The sequence below is a fragment of the Leopardus geoffroyi genome, chromosome B2 (genome assembly GCF_018350155.1).
Source record: "Leopardus geoffroyi isolate Oge1 chromosome B2, O.geoffroyi_Oge1_pat1.0, whole genome shotgun sequence".
Lineage (NCBI taxonomy): Eukaryota > Metazoa > Chordata > Mammalia > Carnivora > Felidae > Leopardus > Leopardus geoffroyi.
In genome coordinates, this window is record NC_059332.1 from 83,315,688 (window position 1) to 83,339,723 (window position 24,036).

The window sequence follows — 24,036 nt, forward strand, 5'->3', positions numbered from 1 at the left end:
AAAAAAATAAAAATCATGCAATTATCTCAATAGAGACAGAAAAATCATTTGAAAAAATACAACATGATAAAAATGCTCAAAGATTAGGTTAGATAGAACAAACCTCAACACAATAAGGGCCATATTTAAGAAGGCCCCAGATGACCTTACACTCAATGGTGAAATGTTGAAAGTTTTTCCTCTAGGATCAGGAACAGGATAAGGGTGACCACTCCCACCACTCCTATTCAACATAATATTGGAAGTCCTAGTCAGACCAATCAGGAAAACAAAGAAATAAAATGCATTAAATTGAAAAGGAAGAAGGCAAACTGTTACATGATCTTATATATAGGAAATCCTAAAGACTACACTAAAAAATGGTTAGAACTAATCAACACATTTTGTGAACTTACAGAATACAAAATCAGCAGGCAAAAAATCTGTTGCCTTTCTATACACTAATAACAAGATAATTGAAAAAGAAACAAATAAATCAGTCTCACTCACAGTAGCATTAAGAACAGTAAAATACCCAGGAATAAATTTAACCAAGGAGGTGAAAAACTATACGACCAAGACTTTGATGAGAGAAACTGAAGAAAATACAAAGGAAAAGATAATTTGTTCATGGATTGAAAGAAGGAATATTGTTAAAATGTCTGTACTACCCAAAGCAATCTATAGATTCAATGCAATTCCCATTAAAAAAAAATCCAATGGCATTTTTTCACAGAAATAGAAAAACAATCCTAAAATTAGTATGGATCCACAAAAGATCCTGAATAGCCAAAGCAATCTTGAGAAAGAATAAAGCTGGAGACATTACACTGCTTGATTTTGAGCTATATTACAAAGGTATTGTAATCAAAACAGTATGGTAGTGTCTTAAAAATAGATACATAGCCCAGTAGAAAAAAATAGAGAATGAGAAATAAACCCATGCATACACAGTCAATTAATTTATGACAAAGGAACCAAGAATATACAGTGGGAAAGGATAGTCTCTTAAATAAATGGTGTTGAGAAAACTGGATAGCTACATGCAGAAAGATTAAACTGAACACCTTTCCTACACCATTCACAAGTTAACTCAAAATTGTTTAGAGACTTAAACATAAGACCTTACTCCATGAAATTCCTAGATGAAAACAGAAAAATCTCCTTGACATTGGTATTGTCAAAAGCATACACAACAAAAGCAAAAATAAGTAAGTAGAACTACCTCAAACTAAATGCTTCTACACAGAAAAAAAAAGCCATCACCAAAATGAAAATGAAAAGCAACCTATGGAATGGGAGAAAATATTTGTAAATCATGTATCTAATAAAGGTTTAATTATCAAAATATATAGAGACCTCATACAACTCAATAGAAAAAAATATATATATATATAATTTAAAAATGGGCAGGAGGAACTGAATAGACATTTTTTTTAAAGAAGACATATAAATGGCCATCAGATACATGAAAAGATGCTCAACACCACTAATAACCAGGGAAGTGCAAATAAAAACCACAAAGAAATATCACCTCACACTTGTTAAAGGTCTATCATCAAAAAGTCAAAAGATAACAAGTGATGGAGAGATTGTGGAGAAAAGAGAACCCCTGTGCACTGTTGGTGGGAACGTAAAATGGTATATCCACGACAGAAAATATTATAGAGGTTCCTCAAAAAATTAAAAATAGAACTGCTATATGATGTGGCAATTCTACGTTTGGGTATTTATCTAAAGGAAATGAAAATAGGGTCTCAAAGAGATATCTGCATCCCCATGTTTATTGCAGCTTTATTCAGAACAGCCAAGATATGGAAGCAACCTAGTAGACAAAGGGTAATCTATCTATCTCAACTCTTGTCTCAGCCATGGAACTTGCTTTGGCCAATGGGATATTAATAGGCATGGGCTTGGAAATACTTGCATGACTAGGCTTATCCTCTTGCACCTCTGCCAGTACCACGAGAAAGGTTCAGGAGAGAATGAAAAACACATGAAACAAATCCAACCAGCGAGGGTCAGCTGAGCCCACGAAGCTGCAGACACATGAGTGATTGTAGCCAAGACCAGCAACACTATCCATGCATACCCTGTCTAGTTCAGCCACCCTCAGCCAATTGACAGATTGGCTTATTTTTTTCAATGTCATTATTTTTTTTTCAATGCAGAGATAAGAAAAAAGAAATGGCCTGTGATAATTTTCTGATTTGATTGAATGGAAACTGGGGCTATTAATCAGAATATAAAATTTTTAGGGGAAATTTCTCATTTATTTCTAATATATGTAGTTTCTAGTGCCTTTAGGACATTATCTAATATTTTCCAGATACTTCTCAATGGCAACATAATGTCTAAGCCCTTCTATGTTTCCCTCACTCTGAAGAGATGACATTCCCCATAACTCATAGAGAAAACAAAAACTCATTTTCTCAGAGTTAATATAGTAAAAATCCTATTCCCAAGCTAATGATCTCCATATCTTCCCCAACCCCCATCATTGCCTATTAGTCTCAGTTGAATGGAATATTTCCACTCTTCAGAGCTAATTATCCCTTTTATACTTTTGATCTCATTTTGTCCTAAACCCTCAAAAATTATTCATCAATTGTTTCCTTCTCTTTCTCCTATATATATTCAATTGCTTCTGACCATTGATTCCTTTAAGTACACAGTATAAATACAATCAAGCCTATATATACATAAACATACAAATACACATGGGCATGCGTACACACACACACACACACACACACACACACACATAATTTAAAGCTTTTCTTACATAATGAGTAGGAGTCAAAGGAGGATGGGAGCAAAGCAGTCAGAATGAGTGCATGTTTAAAGGCTGAGTAACACAAGACATGACCAAGTGAGAGAAAGTTGCCCTTAAATACTAACCAAGAGAGTAAGGAAAGATTCATATAAAATTAGATCCATGGTATGGGAGGTATTGGATATATTTTACAGGCAGTGGAAAATCACCATACAAAGGAACTCTTGATGCTTATAGTTGCGGCCCGAGTTTAAGTAATTGTCATTTCATTAATTTTAGTTATAAGATTAATTTATACTTGGCTCTACTTGATTTATCCATTCAGTCATACAGTCAGCCAGTGTTTATTGAACATATATCTTTTGTCACAATCCATCCTGGGAAAGGGAGTTATACAGAAAACAATAAATGAACATCTGAACATTATTATTTTCCCAAGAAATTACTTCATTAGTACTCACGTTTTCTATGATTTTCTTCTCTGCATATTTTAAAAATTATTTTTATTAATACTAATTTTAGTTCCTAGTGCTAGTTCCTTAATTTAAAATCTGTGTAATTTAGCCACTTAAATGCATATCACAAAGATTATAAACTTAGGCTTATATAAAGATTAATGAAATGGGACATAACATGACTAATTTTTCTCTTTCTTTTCTCATCACTCTTCATATTCCTTAACATAAACTCATATGCCCATTCATTTGTGTCAGCTCTTGCTCATATTTGGGTCAATCATCAATGATTTGTCATGAAAGCTTTGAGCCGTGTTTTGGCAAGAAAAGAGCAAAGGACATTCCTGTGTAAGAAATAACATGTGTAAGTGAATGGAAAGAAAGCAAACATATCAATCTACCTGGCTAATGATGTTAGTGGGTGTTTAAATATTTTTAAAATAGGTATGGAAAATATTTGTTTTTTGTTTTGTTTTATATTGTTTTTTTATTGGACTATAGCTAACAAACCATATCCTATTAGTTACAGGTATACAACATAGTGATTTGACATTTACAAAATGATCATCATGATAAGTATAGTTACCATCTGTCACCCTACAAAGCTATTAAAATAATACTGACTATATCCCATATACCATGCTTTACACCCCTGTGACTAATTTATTTTTTATAACTGGGAGCTTATACCTTTTAATCCCTCTCACCTATTTCACCCATCTTCCCACCCCTCTCCCCTCTGACAAAATTTTTTAGGTTAATCTGAGGTTAGATGATAGAGAAGAACATGGATGTTTATGGATATCTGGCGATGAAAGAACAGTTTATTGAGCATTGAATCAGAAATAGCACAGCATGACCATCACAAACCATAGATATGAAATGATTAGACAAGTATACAAAGCTCTTGATGATATCTTGATGACATCACATACTATAGATATGAAATGATTAGACAAGTATACAAAGCTCTTGAGGATAAAACATCTGATTTGCTCCTGGATCCCAAGCAGGAAGTGTGTCTCTCACTAAAACATTAGTCTTCCTGTTTCTTTTTGCTACAACACGACAGAAAACAAAAAGATGGTTAATGTTTCAACAGATAAGTCTCATTACCTACTTGTTCATGGCTGGTCCATTGTGATTGTGCCTATATTGTGACCTTATGCCCATTTGTGACTTATAAGACTCCAAGAATATCTACTGAGACTGTGTATCTTTTCCTGATCTTCAAGCATGAAGGCAGAGAGCTCTGTTAAGAAGCTGCCACAGTCATCAGGTGAAAAGATGATCAGAATCTAAGGTGGTTTTTCATGGGAATGACTGGGAAGGGATATACTCAAAACTATATAGAACAGTGATTTTAAAATCCAAATTGTCTACATCTATTACTAACATTTTTGAGCATGTATCAGTTATAATCCAATCAGAGAAGGAAGAACATCACGAGCGATACGAGGGATTTATCCAGAGATTCATTTTTACAAGATCCTGGAAGCTGGTTAGGCAATCTATGGAAGTCTGTTGCCCCTACACCTGAATGTGAAACGGAAGATAGTATGGACATACCAGAACCTACGAGGACGAACTGGAACTTAGGAGGACAAACTGAAGCCTATACCCATCTGTCCCAGCTTCTAAGCCTCCATCTTGGATGAGGAAGGTGAACTGTGGTAGGGCTGGCGTAGCCATTACAGAGCTCCACCTGCTCCTGGCCTGTGATCCAGTAAGGCTGAAGTAGGTGATTTGGCGGGAGCTGCGGGACCTGCAGATGTGGCTGCTGCCTGCCGGCAGGATGAATGAGCACATTCACCTCGGGGTGGGTACACTGCAACAATGCCTGAGTTGACAAAGACCTTCTGAGCATAAATATGTTGGCCACTCCACTTCCACTTTCCAAATCCTGTGCAAATGTCTCTTACAACCAACTTTAGCTAAGAACCATTCAGGGAGAGAATTCTGGGATAGTTGGTGACACTTATTGCTGGTTAAACAATCTATGTAAGTCTGTTCCCCTCGTATCGGGATCCAGCTTAGCCAAACTGACACAACACGAAGACATAGCAGACACTACATGTGCTGTGTATACTTGGGTTTCTGTCACATTGAGATAAATGTGATATAATTTAATAACAGTATAAATGGCGTTCTACTCCCAAATTCCAATGGACTGTTTGAGGGGGTTATATTAACATGACTTAGACGTTATATATATATATGTCTGTGTGTGTGTGTGTGTATATATATACATATATATATATGTATACGTATATATACGTATACATATATACATATACATATACGTATACGTATACGTATATGTATACGTATACATATATACATATACGTATATATAACGTATACACATATATGTATATATGTATATATATAAAACATATATATATATTTACTTACTTATTAATGAATTTATACTTATTATGAATTTATTTACATATATACGTATATATATACATATACATATATATGTATATATATACGTATATACATATGTACATATACACATATACGTATATGTATATATATAAAACATATATATATATATTTACTTATTAATGAATTTATGTAGGCTTTGTGATTTAGAGAATCTGCACAATCACAAAAATAAAGAATGTAGCAACTAGTTTTAAGAGGGATTTGAAGAGATGGGTCGCAAACTGTTGAGTCTGGGGTACATGCAAGATGTTGCACTGGAGTAGTTCCTTACCACATTAAATAAATGAATGCAGATCATAAGACTACAATGTCAATTGGGAGACAGTTTGAAGAATGTGTGCAAGTGGTGGCCATTATAGCCATGAAAGTTCACTAACACAGGTAAAGTGAAGAGATATTACAGTACGTGCCAGTAATGAAGCTCAGAGCTCAGTATAAAACAAACATATCTAGCATTTTTCCCTTCATTCTAAAGGTAACTGTAAACAAATAGAAAGCTGTTGTTAAATACACTATATTTTGTTTTATATCTTAGTACTTAAAAGCACAATATATTTCATGATATTGAAATCTCATATTTCACATGAGATTTGAGATTTTCTAATAAATTTGACATACATGTGCTTATGAAACAAAAATTAAACTTTTAGGTAATTCTGAGCAGCAGACTATTTTTGCTTCAGAAATATTTTTTATGGAAAATATTAAGCTTTTAACATGTGATGATTTTCTTACATAGGAAATAATTTTCAAATGCACCTATATTTTTCTTCCCCTTTCCATAAACTTTTGTCTTAATGTTTTATTGTGACTTTTGATATTATGTTTCCTTTTAAAGTTAGTCTTTTATTTTTTTCTGCCTTATGCAAACTTTGTATTTTTTTTTTGGAAAGATCATTTTCATTATCAAGGAGTTAACTTTTTGGTTTTGGGAAGATCAATATTTGTTTTGGCTTGCCCTGTTTATATAGATATAGAATTTAATCAACTCAAATATATGGTCTTCATTTTTCATTTGGAAAACTTGCAGGACTTTGAAGAACTCCTAGAGGAAAAACATTTAGTTCTCAATGCATGCTGAGAATAACAATTAATAGAAATTTCAACATATACATTGTATATACAGCTGTCTGGATTATGACTGTGGCAAATCCCTATGGAGACCAGATTTATTGACTTTGATAAATGATACATATGCATATATACGTATATATTTTTTACTTAACTTCCCTTAAAGCCAATTTTAAAAGTAGGAAACTGGATTTTATTTTGCATGTAAACCATAACACCTTGTTGATGGGCACAGACAATCAATTTTAATATAGCCAAGAACACATGGGAATTTTCAAGGCTATAGAACAATTAGGTCACAGGAAAATGAAAGAGTCATGCTGACAATACTTTGGGTGGAATAAAATGATAAAAATTGCTATTTCTCTCTATATAAATTTTGTACTGACCTCTGCTATACTAACAGTTTTGATGAAGAAATACAGAGTAAGTTCTAAGAGAAGCAAGTCAAGAATAAAAAGGCTTAATGCTGACCCAAAATAACATTTTACTTCCAAGGTTAAAAACAGAGATGGAATGCCCTCAGTGGTTGACTTTCTTAGGCAAAGGTGGTGGCGTTGACAGCTATTACCATTATTCAGCACTTTGGAACTGTAATTATTACAGGACTGCGTTCTATATCGTTGCGTTCATTTCTTAGGTGTGAATGTATTAAAGAATAACAGTATTCTAAGTCTAGGTTATTTGTGGGCTGAATAAGCCCCTTGAGCATAAAGGTCACAACAGAACATATTTTTCTTTCTCCATATTTACATTTGAATTAACTGAAACCCTGAAATTATATCATGGCTTTGGAACTTTATGGAGAATATCACTGGCTGAATCTATAATTTCTTAGAAACTTTGGAAACATTTTTTGTCAGTTTTGTAAATTTGTGTTTATTAAGAGAAACAGAAAAATATTACATCTCCATATGCTGATTGTTGTCTAAATTTTAATTTTTGCAGCAGACATCTCTTAAATAAGGAAACTCATTTTTTTCAAGAATGATGCTGCATTCATTATCATATTTAGAGTACATCTATATTCTTCTAATGAATATGTAATCACTAATCGCTTAAACAGATAAAACGATATTTCTCTAGCATTCTTATAATGGATAAGTTAGAAAATACTGCTTTTCAGAAATGATTTAATAATAGGTACACTATTATAATTGTATTCTGATTCATTTAAGTAAGTTTTTTGTAAATGTTTACTAATGAAATTATCTATTAAAAAAGGGCTTTCTGAAAGTGCTACAGTGGTTAAACTACAGAGAAAATTGATCGTAGATTTAAAATACCTTAATGAATTCACAAGCTATCGTGCACATCTGTGAACATTTTGCAGGATCAGTGATAACTGATTATTCCATTAACTGTATTTTGGGGATCACTTTTTGCAGTGTACAACATTTAAAAAATGCATATATTGGCAATTGAATGTACAGTCTATATTTTTTCTATTGGTATTTACCAGAATTAAAGGAAAATTCTTTTTAAAAATACTTTCTTCAAATAAGAACATGATAAGGCTCACATTTTCATGCTCATAGAGATCAGTTCCAAAGGAGAATACCATGCAATGTCAGGTAGTTAAAGACAAATTGATCATTATTTTAGGAGAGGAATTGGGAATAAGTTAAAGTTTATTGACATTCTGTTATCTGCCAGGTGACTCAGCAACATGCTGTATATCAAAAATATCATATATATACTCACAGGTGCATATCAATACATACACACATTATTCTTTCTCTTCCTTTGTAACAAACCTGTAAATTGTATCTTTATCTTGTTTTACGGATGGGAAAGTAAGGTTTAGAGAACAGAGTAAACTGGACCCAAAAATCACAGCTAGATTGTTCTCTTTATCACCAATTGCTTTTGTGCTGTTATGTGCTACGTAGCAGAGTGAGATCATACTAGCTTTGTAGTGCACCCTTTTTATTTCTGGAAGAACAGCTTCTGTGTGTAAAACGTAAATACTTATCTAAATTCACCTACCCAATCCTTTGATTTGTATCATTCCAAAAGGAGTAAAGATTAAAAAAAAAAAAAAAAAAAACAGAAAATAATCATTCAATAATTGAGTTCTCTCGAGACTAAAATTTTAAGATGTTTCAGTTAATAACTATTCTATTGTTTCATTTAAACCATCTAATCTCTTTATTATGCTCACTCTGTCAAAGAGTCTACAGTTAGAATCTATTTCTAGAAAGACAATCTTGAGCAAACAAGAAATCTAGAAAACAGTCCAAATTATTTCTCTGCTGATTCTACAAATCACCTTTTAATGATCATAGACCTAGAATGAGCTTCTGACAGGCACTTTTTTGCTCTGGTCTCCTGCTTCCCTGCTCTACCTTCAAATGTTTTCTTTATTTTTCACTTTCCCTCCTGTCAGAACCCATTTCCACCCTGAAAAGGGTTCTGTAGATAGTGAGTATGATATGCAGGCTCTACCCTGACTCCCCTCCTTAACCATGTCACCAAAGACATGGCTTGGATCTGTAGGATTATTTACAGACAACATCTGTCATGTTCGTATTAGGAAGACAATAATTTACAAAAACAGTGAGGAGACAGACGCTGTTAGTGTGATATAGTCACATGAATTCAGAAGTTCACTAGCACCTGTTCTTAATTACATTGGCATCAAATACTACTACATGTTTCAAGTCCACACTGCGGATGTGAGAGTAGGGTTTAAGCTTTGCTGCTGCTGCTGTTGTTGGTGGTAGTGGTTTGTTGTTGTTTTAATCTCCCAAAAGGTACATTGCTCAAGCTTGAGATTATTTTTATCCAATGATTACAATGCTTTCTAGGAAGTTTGTAAACATTCAATACTTGAGCACTTAGTCATGAGTTTCATTTATTCTAAAATGTAATTTTTTTCTTTGTCGAACAGAGTAGCTAAAGTAACTATGTTGAACTCGAGTCCTGAAAAATAACTTTGATAAAACTTCTGTGGTTCTTTCATATGGCTTGTTCTATGATATAAAACCATCCATTTCTACAAGAGTACCCTGGAAACAGACTATATTTTCCCAGATTTTTCCCCGTTGCTTTAAGGGAAATTTGCATTTGAAAAAGTATTTAACTCTAGCTTTAAACTTTATTAGGGTCATTGTAATAATAATGATATTTATTAAATTGTGCTCACAATTCCGACTTTAATCCTGGAAGCACCTACTGGTGTCACCTATATGTGACAAGTGGAGAAGCGAGTCTTAGACACTCTCTTGGTCAAAATCAAACAATTATCCCAGGACTGGGGCAATCTATGAACCAAGGTTCTGACACAGGGACTGTCTGAACTTAAAACTCAGTTTTTCAGGCATTACAGAGTTACTCACAAGCACCATGTTTATGATGTGCTACTCAGCAGCTCAACTCAATGCCAAACTATCCCCTGAAATTCCATTTATTTTCCGTTTCTGAAACTTTGAGAGCTAGGAGATATTCCTTATAATAATACGTTCCTTTTTAGTTACTTCTTTGTGGGAAGTAAGGGAGAGGATTCATTTTCAGAAATACCAAATAAAAGCTTTGCTAATTAACAATAGGTTTACAACCTATTGGAAATATGTACAACATCCCCCCACCCACGCCCACACACACAAAATGGATTCCCAAACCCTTAGACAATTCACTTCCTGGTTCTTCTTCCCCACTCTGACTTGTGGGCTTATTTTTGTGGCTTTGCAATGAGCATGCACCATAGACAAAGAACGGAAGGACTGAAAGTCTCTGCATCACCTCAGGGAATGTATATTTGTTCCAGTCAGACTACTTTTTGCTTTACATGGGCATAGGCAACGCCTGGGTAAGGCTGTAACCTCTGTAGTACTCAGCCAATGAGAACCCAGGAGAGGGACTTGCATGCTAGGAGATAAATTGTCTGCTGTAACCTCCCAGAGTGTGCCTGCCTGTCAGACACCCCCTTTTGCAAGAATGTTGATTACAACCTCATTTCACTGTGCTCTGAATCTCCATGTTCCTCCCTTGATTAGGTTGATGGGCTTATTTCTATCGTTCTTCCATCTATTTATTTATTTATTTATTTATTTATTTATTTATTTATTTATAGTGGTTTGAGCTAAAAAGAAAATGGTGTCTTAAAAAGTCAAAGTGTAACATAAGACTGCCATCAAAGTACTGTTGCCAAGGGGACATTGTGTTCTGATTTAATACCATGGTCAATGGCAGCTTTATTTATAAGTAAAGCTCTAGATTCAGAGAGAGGTTTGAATCTTAAATTAAGATTTAGGATAAATTACCAAGAAGCATTCTACTCAAGTCTAGATAAATTTTCGCTTGATAATAACACTTAAAATGGGGGAAAAACGAGTTGTATATCTAGGTATATAGTTTTTCAATACTGCTTGTGGTTTTCCATGGGAAGAGTTATGTTGAACTGTTGAGGCAAAGAAATATTGGGATGGGAAGGCAGGCTGAACTTCCTGTCAGAGAGAAATGGCTGCTTTAGGAAGCAGGCATGAGAAGAACATGGGATTTTACTCTTTTGTCAAGACCCTGCTTTGTAAAGGATTAAAGGAAGCCCCAAAACCTGCAGGGGAACAATCTGCCCCTTTCACTTGGATGATCATTAAAGTCACATTTGCAAGTGTAAGAATCACATCATTCCTCCCTTTTCATCTATCATTTAAATCATATCATGTAGCACACAAAACAATCTCATTGTGAAAAAAGAAACTAAAAGTGAGAGCTGAGAAACAATAAAGTGAACATTCCTCTTTATTATCATTTTCTCACTATATTCCTTTCCTCACCATAAAAACACTAACAGTTTTGCTGAAATATAAATATACTTATTTTTTAAATTTCTATACAGCATTCCATTAGACAGATATAATGTAATTTATTTGACTTTTATCTAACTGAAAGACATTTTAGGTTGTTTCTGTTTTTGAGGTTGTTATTTTGCTACTAAATAATGCTGCATTAAATATAATTTGAAGAGTCTGCAAATGGGTAAGCATTCTTTAAAATATACTATTTGAACTATAGATCAAATATAGATATCTCAAGCTTGATAGATATATCGTCAAGTTACTTTACTTCCACTATTTTACCAATTTACACCCCTGTAGTCTGTCAAACATTACTTATATCTATCTTTTAAATGATGCCACTCTAATGAATAAAAATGATTATTTCTTAATTTTGATTTGCAATTTACTGGTTACTAGTGTGATATAAATCATTTTCATGTTTTTATTTGCCATGCATATCTATTTTACTTAGAAATCACAGTTCATATTACACACCAATGTTCCTATTTACTGTTTTTCGTTTCTGTTTATATGTAAAAGTAAATATGTCGATTAAGTATATTGATATCAACTCCTTTTTTGTTTTAAGTTATTATTCTCTTTTTACTCACCTTATTATTGTTAGTCATAGCTTTCCTAACAGCATTACTTCTATCTTTTAGATTGGGAATATGAAAGGTCTGACACTGTCTTTTTAAACTGTTTAACATAGTACCAAGCACAAATAGTTGGTGTGTGTGTGTGTGTGTGTGTGTGTGTGCATGCACACACATGCGCATGTCATGTGTATGAAAGAGATGATGGATCCATAGGCTATACATTAACAAGACAAATATAGTTTACATCAAATAAGAAGTATGACTAGATTTATTTGAATAAAATGGAATTAAATGTGACTGAAGAGTGTGCAGGGTCCACAGTATGCATTTTGTGGACTACAGCACTCTAGCTGGGTCATCTGGTCATGTTCCTTTGTGCTATACATAGGTAGATCCACGTGTTAATCAGCTCAGTTGTGACATATATTTATAACCTATGATTAAACTCATAATAGACTGCCCAGAACAGAGCACAAGGTCAAGAAGAGAGTTGGAAATACTAAATGAAACTGGGGATTTATGGCTCTCCGACTTGGGCAATTCTGTTCATCAAAACTAGTCTCCTCAATTAGTGGTTCAAATAGTTCACTTCTCACTGAATTATTTAAAGGTTGGAGTTACGTAAATTCAAGCATTTTCTTAAGCTTGTTTGCAAAGGAAGAACAGTTTCATTTTTTATTTGTGAAGACATTTCTCAAATTTTAGCATGTCTTAAGTTATAAACCTATATGGGACATGCTATTTTTTTAAATAGATTTTAAGATAATTATATCTAGATGCCTTGAACATTTTAAAAGAACTTGGAGCATGGTGGGGGAGACTATAAATGTAAACACCCTGTGAAATACTTACAAAGATGTTGGTCATTGTACAGGGTATAGAATAACTGACAAAATATTTTTTCACTTATAAAATAACTAAGACATCAAGCACATAAAAGATATTTGTACTGCTGGATAACTATGTGCATGGCTATTCGACTATTACAGAAATATATAAAAAGAAAAACTACAAAAAGATACCTAAATTACAAGATTGTTTCCATGGCCACATCCAGAACCTAAATGCAGACTATTCCAGGCCATCACTTATACAGCATCTTAAAGACCCACTTGAAATTAGAAAGACTGCTTCTCTCAGATACATATGATTCAACTTTGTTTGGAAAAGAAAGCATTCATTAGGAGGCTCTTGCTGGCACACATATAGCATCATGGGAAATGATTAGCGCAGAAAGACAATTAAAGGATACTGATGAAAGCCATGCCACCAAGATGTTGACATAAGTTGTTCCTGACTTTGCTCCCCCACATGAGAACAACTAACAGCTATTTAAGAAAAGCACACAACTGAGAGAATCTTAGAACACACGGGGTGAGAAGGAATCCTCCCTCTCTGCACCACGGAGACCAAGAGAGTTTGTGTGAGGAGAGTAACAGAAAAAAGAAGTGGCTACACATTGATTATATTGAGCCTTCCCCAGGCCAGTACAGCAACATGCAGAGAAGGCTCACTGAACTTGCAGTTCCTCCAGTGGGGAAAGAGAACCGCTAGGACACCAGCATTCCCTTCAGCATTGTACGTTGCTTTGTGGGAGCTCCTACTCTGATCTCGCACCACAGGGACTGCAGAGGAATCCCCAGGGCTCAACCCCTGGAAATCTGATTGTGACAGGAAAGCAGGGCGGGACTTGCAGCAACCAGCACAGGGATCTTGGCAGACCAAATTCACACCCACAGTGCCTAAGTAGTAATCCCAGCCAGTGGTTCTGCTCACCCACAGAACAAAGTCAGTGTTGCACTCTCACCAGGAGACTTGATGGCTTGCAGATCTGCCTGACTTGAGTCCTCAAACAAGGAGTTTCGCTGGCCCTAGCCCAGAGCCTATGAGCAGGTGAAGAGCAGGAGCTCAGCCCCACCCACTGTGGAAAGTGTTTTCCAGCTCCATTTGACCACAAGGGCTGGTGACAACTCCTGGAAGCAGTGCGGCCCTGCTGCACTCAAGCTAAGAGACAGGTGGGCGGAACCGATTGCCTTGGGATCAAATCCAGTACTGGGTGTGGAGCATTCCTGTACTACCCATAGGCAGGAAAATTAATTTAGATCAAGACTAAGGCTAGATCCAGCCACTCCCAACTAGACAGACTGTTTGGAAAATTGAGAGTAGCCTGGAGTGTCCTCTCTTCTTTATCTCCAGGAAAGGAGGTGAAGACATAGCCCCATCTGCAGCAGAGGGTATCTTTGTGCCCCATATGATCAGAAGGACTGGTCACAACTCTCAGAAGATATGCATGCAGCCCAGTGGTTCTTAAGCCAAGAGGTGGGAAGGCAGAGCTAATAGTTGGCAGAGCAAAGCCAGTGGCCCTGTTTAGTTAGGGAACTTAGGATGTGATTGCTTGAGTTAAGTCAAGAAAGAACTTTCCTAGCTTTAGAGCTGCTTTTCTGGCTGTGCCTGGGAGGGGATCTAACTTGTAGCCCTGCTCATTACTGAAGATAGCCTTCAGTCTGTCTGTTCATAGAACCTAACCAGTACCTGCAGGAAGCTGCATAGCCCATCCAATAGCCCTGCCTACGGTGGCACTTGAACTGCAAGTAGAGCTTGTGGCTTCTCCCATCTGCAGAGCAAAACCAGTGGCTTCACCCGACCAGAGAATTCGGTACACACAGTGATTTGATTCGGATCTCCAAACAATGAGCTGTATAGGCCCTGGGCCCTGTCCTAGGAAAAACAGAAATCCAAGAATTGAAAAATATAACTGAACTGAGGAATTCAATAGAGTTTCAAAAGCGGACTCAAACATGCAAAAGAAACAATCAATGACCTGGAAAACAATATGTTGGAAATTACCCAGTCAGCAGAGCAAAAGATAAAATAATGAAGAAGAGTAGAGAAAGCCTATGGGAATCACGGGTAACAATGGAAAACAAACAAATGAACAAACCAATTTTTACATCGTGGGAATTCCAGAAGGAGGAAAGAAGGAGAAAGAGAAAGATATAGAAAGTATATTTAAAGCTACAATGGCGGGGCACCTGGGTGGCGCAGTCGGTTAAGCGTCCGACTTCAGCCAGGTCACGATCTCGCGGTCCGTGAGTTCGAGCCCCGCATCAGGCTCTGGGCTGATGGCTCAGAGCCTGGAGCCTGTTTCTGATTCTGTGTCTCCCTCTCTCTCTGCCCCTCCCCCGTTCATGCTCTGTCTCTCTCTGTCCCAAAAATAAATAAAAGTTAAAGCTACAATGGCTGAGAACTTTTCAAACGTAGGGAGAGAAATAGACATCCAGATCTATGATAACCAAAGGATTCCAAATAGACTGAACCTGTATAGGACTACATTGAGACACATTATAATTAAATTGTCAAAAGACAAAGGAAGAATTTTAAGAACAGCAAGAGGAAAGAGAGAAATTATATAGAAGGGAATCCCCATAAGATTATCAGTGGATTTTTCAACAGAAACTTTTTGGGCCAGGAGAGAGTGGGATAACATATTCAAAATACTGAAAGAAAATAATAGTTGACCAAGAATATTGTACCCTGTGAAGTTAGAAATGAAGAAGAGGAAACAAAAGCCGAGGAAGTTCATTACCATCAGACATGTCTTACAAGAAACGCTAAAGGGAGTTATTTGAGTAGAAATAAAAGAACACTAATTAACATAATAAAAACAGTGTAAATCTCACTGGTAATGGTAAATGTATAGACATAGTTAGATTCTGCAATGTGGAAATAGTAGTGCATAACTCACATACAACTTCAATTTAAAAGTTAAAAAAATAAATGTAATAAAAATAACCATTAACTACAATAATCAGCAATTAGTTACACAATATTAAAACATGTAAGTTGTAACAGCAAGGACATAAAATGTGAGGGGGAGAAAAAAATAAAAGTGGAAAGTTTACAAATTTCACTGAGGTAAAGATGTTATCAGTTTAAAATAGGCTGTTATAAGTGTAAGATATTTTCTGTTAGCCTTATGATAGCCACAAAGGAAAATCCTATGGTAGTTATACAAAAGAACACAATAAAGAAGCCAATGCATAGTGATACCAAAGAGATATCACAACATCAGATAAGGGTGTAGGATAAAAAACGATGAACAACAAATCAAAGCAACGAAAAAACAATTAACAAAATGGCAATAGTCAGTCTTTACTTACCAATAATTGTTTTAAACATAAGAAGATTAAATTCATTTATTAAAAAGCATAGAATCACTGAATGGATAAAAAGAATTAAACAAGATCCAACAATATGCTGTTTATAAGAGACTCACTTTATCCTTAAAGACACATACAGACTGAGAACAAAGAATGGAAAAAGATATTTCAAGTAATAGTAACCAAAAAAAAAAAAAATTTAAAAAAAAGCAAGGATATCTATACTTAGAATAAACTTTAAACTAAACATGGTGAAAAGAGACAAAGAAGGTCATTATATAATGATAAAAGAGTCAATAAGTCAAGAAGATATAACAGTTGTAAATATTTATGCACCCAACATTGTAGCACCTAAATACATGAAGCAAAAACAAAAGAGCTAAAAGGACAAATAAGCTGTATTACATTACAGTAACAGTTGGAGACTTTTATATCCTACTCTCAACAATGGATAGACCATCCAGACAGAGAATTACTAAGGCATCAGTGCATTTGAACAACAGTAAAAACTTCTTGGATCTAACAGGCATGCACGGAACATTCTATCCAACAACAGGATACACATTCTTCTCAAGCACACATGGAACATTTTCTAAGATAGACCATGTGTTTGGCCTCAAATTAAAGCTTAGCAAATCCAAGAAGATTGCAATGATACCAAGTATCATCTCTGACCACAGTGGCATGAAACTAGAAATAAATAACAAGATCAAAATTGGAAAATTCATGAATACAGGGAAACTAAACAACAGTCTCCTAAACAATCAATGGATCAAAGAAGAAATTAAAGGTGAAATAGAGTTTCTTGAGACAAACAAAAATGGAAACACCACATACCAGAACTTCAGGGACACAGCAAAAGCAGTTCAAAGAGAAGAGTTTATGGCAATACACATACACATTAAGAAACAAGAAAGGGGGCACCTGAGTGGCTCAGTTGGTTAAGCATCAGACTCTAGATTTCAGCTCTGGTCATGATTTCACGGTTTGTGAGTTCAAGCCCCACTTCAGGCCCCTTACAGAAGTGAAGAGTCTGCTTTGGATTTTCTCCCTCTTTCTCTGTCTCTCTCTCTGCCCCTCATTATGCTCTCTCACTATCTTTCTCAAGATAAATAAACTTAAAAAAAAAGAAACAAGAAAGATCCCAAATAAACAACCTAACTATGCCTTAAAGAAGTTAAAAAAAGAACAGACTGACTACAAGTTAGTAGAAGAAAAGAAATAATAAAGATTACAACAGAAATAAATGAAATAGAGAACAGAAAAACAATAGAAAAGATTAACCAAGAGTTGGTTCTCAGAAAAAGATAGACAAAATTAACAAACCATTACCAGACTAACCAAGGAAAACAGAGAAATGACCCAAATCAACAAAATTATACATGAAAAGAAGACATTACAACAGATATGACAAAAATTCACAGGATCAAAAGAACCTATTATGAACAACTATATGCCAGACAAACTTGACAACCTAAAGGAAATAGAAATGTTGTTTAAAAATACCACTGATTGGACCCCTGGGTGGCTCAATCATTTAAGCGTCTGACTTCAACTTAGGTCATGATCTCACAGTTCATGAGTTTGAGCCCTGCATCTGGCTCTGTGCTGACAGCTCAGAACCTGGAGCCTGCTTTGGATTCTGTGTCTCCCTCTCTCTGCCCCTCCTGCCTTGAGTGCGCTGTCTCTCTCTCTCTCTCTCGCTCTCACTCGCTTGTTTGCATTAAAAAATAAATAAATAAATAAACATTACAAAAAAAAAAAAAAGAAAAAGAAAAATACAACTTATGAAGACTGAACCAGGAAGAAATAGAGATTGAATCAAGAATCAGAAGTCTATAAACCTATAGTTATCAAAACAGTCTGATACTGGCAGGAAAACAGACAAATAGACCAACAGAACAGGATCAAGAGCTCAGAAATAAATCCAAGCATATATGATCAACTAATATTTGACATGAGAGCAAAGGCTACTCAATAGAGAAAAGACAGTCTTCAATAAATGGGATAATTGGATTTTCATATGTAAAAGAATGAAACTGGGCCTATATCTTACATCATCCACAAAAATTAACTCAATACGGATTAAAGACTTAAATGTAAGATTTAACGCCCATAAGGCTTTTAGAAGAAAATATAAAAATAAGGCTCCTTGACATGAGTCTTGGTAATAATATTTTGGACATGACACCTAATGCATGAGCAACAAAATCAAATATAAACAAGTGGGACTACCTCAAACTAAAAAGGTTCCACACAGACATCAATCAATCAATCACCAACAAAGTGAAAAGAAATCCTATGAAATGAGGAAAATTAATTGCAGTCCATATTCCTGATAAGAGATTAATACCCAAAATATGTAAAGACCTCAAACAACTCAATAGCAGCAGAAGAAGAAAAGGAATAAGGAGGAGGAGGGGGAGGAGGAGGAGGAGAAAAAAGAGCCAATTAAAAAATGGGCAAAGGTGGGGCTCCTGGGTGACTTCTGATTTCAGCTCAGGTCATGATCTCATGGTTCCTAGGTTCGAGCCCCATGTCGGCCTCTGTGCTGACAGTGTGGAGCCTGTTTGGGATTCTCTGTCTCCATCTCTCCCTACCTCTCTCTCTGCCTCTCTTTCTCCCTCAAAAATAAAAAAAAAAAATAAACATTTTTTTTAAAGAATGTCAAAGGACCTAAATAGACATTTCTCTAAAGAAGATATACAATAGACCAATAGGTACATGAAAATATGTTAAACTTCATTAGTCATTAGGAAAATGCAAATTAAAACTGTAATGAGATATCACCTCACGCGTGTTAGAATGGCCATCATCAGAAAGACAAAAGATAACAAATGCTGGAGTGGATGTGGAAAAAAGAGAATCCTTATGCACTGTTCAATGGTATTATACACTGGTATAGCCACTATGAAAATCAGTATGGGAAATCTTCAAAAAATGGAAAACAGAACTCCTGGATGATCCAGTAATTCCACTTCTGGGAATAAGTGAAAATAACTTGAAATGATATCTGCACCTCCATGTTTGGAGGCATCATTTACAATAACCAAGACATAGAAGTAAGTGTCTATCCATGGATGAACAGATAAAGAACTTGTGTTGTACATACACAATGAAATCTCATTCAGCCATAAAAAATGAAGAAATCCTACCATTTGTGACAACATGGATGGACCTTGAAGGCATTATGCTAAGCGAAATAAATCAGAGAAAGACAGTTTAATCTCACTGAAATGTGGGATCTAAAAAACAAAACAAAACAAAACAAAACAAAAACAGAAAACCCAAACTCATATAAAAAGAGATCAGACTTCTGGTTACTGGGGGTGAAGAGTAGGGGGAGGGGAATTAGAGGGAAGATACTCAAAGGTACAAACTTCCAGGTACAAGATGAATTAATACCAGGAATATAATATATAACATGATGACTGTAGCTAAAATTGCTATATGATGCATAGGACAGTTGTTAAGAGAGTAAAGTAGAAGGTCTCATCCCAAGGATTTTTTTTTCCTTTTTTTTTTCTTTGTATCTATATAAGAAGACGCATGTTAGCTAAACCTACTGTGGTAATCATTTCACAATATATGTGAATCAAATCATCATAGTCTATACTTTAAACTAATACAGTGATGCATGTCAATTATCTCTAAATGAAACTGAGGGGCCAAAAGTGCTCATGAGTTGAAAATCCAAATTTGTAGTATGTGTGAACCTATGTTCAGTAAAATAAAATATTACACAGAGGGGAAAATCTATTACTAACTGAAATTGAACTTAATGATAAATGACAAAGAACTTAATGTTCCACAGAGGGCAAATATTTAAGAAAAGTCAGTCATTAAAGAAAGAATGATTTTTACATTTTGAGGAATAGGGAAACAAATTGGAAGTTAATACACATATCCCAGAGTTTTTTTGATCTTGACACTGTTGACATTTTCGGCCAGATAATCCTAGGTTGTTTATGTTGTGGGAAGGCTCTCCTGTGCATTGTAGGATCTTTAATAGCATCCCTCCACTCTATCCACTGGATGCCAATAGCACCCTGAACCCTGCTTCAACAAGCAAAATTGTCTTCAGACATTGTCAAACGTCTCTTGGTGGGGGAAAGGCAGCAAGATCACTTGGTTGAGAATCACACGTATATTCCATTAGTGTCACTACTGTAGAGAAAACTGGTTTGTGGAAAGGGTTTATCAGCACGTATGGCTGTGTTTGTTACTTTACTAGTCAGTTTGCTTAAAAATGAGCTATTTGGTTGCACAGGTAGACATAATGTGAAACTATTTTCTGCTTGGATAGCATTTTTATGATCACCGTACTGGATTGACTGAATAATATTGATCACTTAAAATTATATTATATGATATTATTGTTTATATTTTAGCCATGCTTTCCCTTTGGAACATTACAGAAAGAAGTCAAACTTGAGTCTGAAGTTTGTATTTTAAAGAAGTTTATTTGTCCCTCTTGAAGAAATAGATATTTTTGACAAGTGCAATAAGTGGACATTACTAGAACAATGCTAACACAGGGGGTTAACAGCTTGCACTTATACAAAATACTTGAAGTCAGTCAGGAAGCCATTATTATGACCTTGTGCTGACCACATTCTATGAAGTGTTACATGATCAGGGACAGGGAAGTTGGTTAATGGAACTTATATAGTAGCTAGATGTATCCTTGTCACACTTCATCTAAACTGATACATTGCAACGGTCCACACTGCTCAGACCTGGCAATTACTGTCCAATTCCAATCTATTCCACACTGCCACTATAATGAAAAATAATTAGGAGCCTGAAAATGAGTTTTCACATGAAATGGTTTCAGTGCTTGGACACAATCGCCTTTGGCAGATGGCTTTGGGTTTGCTTTAATATAATAAAGACAGTTAATCATCTCTAAAGAGTGCACTGAATGAATAAACTTTTAACACTACTTTCTACAATGAAACTCTTATATTGATCAAATGTTTAATGCTCAGGGTGGAGGTTGCTTTGGTCCAATTGTTTGGAATGAGCACATAAATCACTGGAAAATAAATGCATTAGAAAGGAAGAAAATCGGTTCGAATTGATTATCTACTATTGATGGAGAAAAAAAAAAAAAGCTGAACACTAAATTCAACTACTCTTCCTGAACACTGTTGCTATAATAGATAAAGGTATTTTTAGATGTCTTTATGAACACTGATTTTGGTAAGGCTGAAATAAATCACTTTCTAACAACAAAAAGTATGAGTAATGGAGCAACGAGAGTCTCTTCAACAAATGGTGCTAGAAAAATCGGACATATATGTACAAAAAAACAAAAATGACTATAGACGCAGACCTTACACTTTCCACAAAAATTAACTCAAAATTAACTATTAGTTCTAAATGAACAATGCAAACTAAAATTTCTAGAAGATAACATAGGAGGAAATCACAGGTTATGGTAATTCCTTTTAGAAACAACACCAAAGACATAATCCATGAAAGACCCATGAAAGAAAGAATTGATAAGCTGAACACCAGTAAAATTAAAAGACAATGCCAAGAGAATTAGAAGACAAACACAAACTAGGAGAAAATATTTGCAAAAGCCACATCTGATAAGTGACTGCAATCTGAATATACAAAGAACTCTTAAAACTCAAGAATAAGAAAACAAAAGAACTCAATTTTAAAAATGGCCCAAAGATCTTAACAGAGGGCTTCACCAAAGAACATATATGGATGGCATATAAGCATATGAAAAGATAATCCACATTTATAGCAGCTTTATTCATAAATGCCGAAACTTGGAAGCAACCAAGATGTCCTTCAGTAGGTGAATGGATAAATAAACTGTGGCACATCCAGATAGATGAATAGTATTTGGTGCTGAGAGAGACGGGGGGGGGGGGGGGGGGGGGGGGGGGGGGGGGGGGAGGGGAGAAGGAGGAGGAGAGGATGAGGAGGAGGAGGAGAGGATGAGGAGGAGGAGGAAAAGGAGGAGAAAACAAAAACAGAAAAGAAGTATCAAGACATGAATAGACAAGGAGGAACCTTAAATTCATATGACTAAATGAAAGAAGTCAATGTGAAAGACTACACTTGATATGAATCCAACTGTATGACATTCCAGTAAAGGCAACATTATAGAGACAGTGAGAACATCGATGGTTGCCAGGAATACGTTTAGAAGTGGGGTGGTGAACAGGCAGGATTGTTAGGGCAGTGAAAATACTCTGTATGACAGTATAATGATGGATGTATGTCATTATATATTGGCCCAAACCCATGGAAAGTCCAACACCAAAACCGAAACCTAAGGTAAGCTATGGACTTTGGGTGATTATGATGCACCAATGTAGTTTCAGCAATTGCACAAAGGTACCACTGTGGTGAGTGATTTGCAAAATGAGGCAGGCTATGCAAGTGTGGGGCAGGAGGTAAAGGAGGTCTCAGGACTTCCCTCTCCATTTTGGTGTGAACCTAAAACTGCTCTAAAAAATATAATCCTTGAAAAAGTATTTGTGTGTATGTACCTATATACCTATATATATTATATATACAATACATGGTATATATAATGTATGTATTGTACATGTAATTGTAAAATAAATTTATTTTTCATGAAGGGGAAGGAATTCTTCTGTTAGAAAACTCAAGTTTTAACCACAAGTTGTAAATCATTTATCAATTTTTTTTCTGAGAACAAGTGACAGGTCATTTTAAATTCACATTTCTCAACTGAAAAAAGATAACTCACTGAAAAAAAAAAACAGAAAAAATATCAATGCTTTAGAATTAAATTTATTTATTAATTGTGTGCTTAATCAAGACTGAATTCCATTATGAAGAGCTTACATTCAGAAGTGAACTGAGCTATATTTTGAAAGTACATAAATAAGATTTGTCATTGGCAGAGATAAGTGGTTTATCAGAGACTGTTTCATAAACTGACAGCATTTAAGGGTACTCAGCTAGTGGTAATTTTTCTTCTTTAAATGATTTGATTTTGTAAAACAGTATTGGGATCCTAACAGTTTCCAAAACTAAATAATAGTTTGGGTATTTATATCCAGCAGCACTTAAAAAAATTTTTTTTTAACATTTTTTCATTTTTGAGACACAGAGACAGAGTGTGAGTGGAGGAGGGGCAGAGAGAGAGGGAGACACAGAATCCAAAGCAGGCTCTAGGCTGAGCTGTCAGCATAGAGCGGGACAAGGGGCTGGACCCCACGGACCACGAGATCATGATCTGAGCTGAAGTCGACACTTAACCGACTGAGCCACACAGGCGCCCCTCAGCCGCAACTTCTAATTGTATAATATGTGACGGAATTTTCTCTTAACTTTGCAAATGTGCTTAGATCAAATCCCTTTATTGTCTTTTTTGGTTATGTAAATACGTTACATCATAATCAATGTTTGAAGTTTTGATTCGTTTTACTTTTACTTTCACTAAAGGGTACTTGGTATTTTCTTAAATGTGCATCATTTAAAATAAATGGCAATGTAGGTCTAAAATGGAATTTTAGTTTAGTTTCATTTTAGTTACTCACTTAAAATGCATTATTAGAATCAATGTATAAGCATTTTGAAACTTGTGTTTGCAAGTATATCTGTAAATAGTATTGCAAAGCTAGATATGCCATTCTTTATTTTCTATTGACTATTAAATTTTACATTCTGTTATAGATACTTAACTGCTAGTTTTCTGCGGTCCTGATTTTCCATGAAACATCTTTTCCTGTTCTTAGTACTAGATTCCTTTTGTTTATTGGT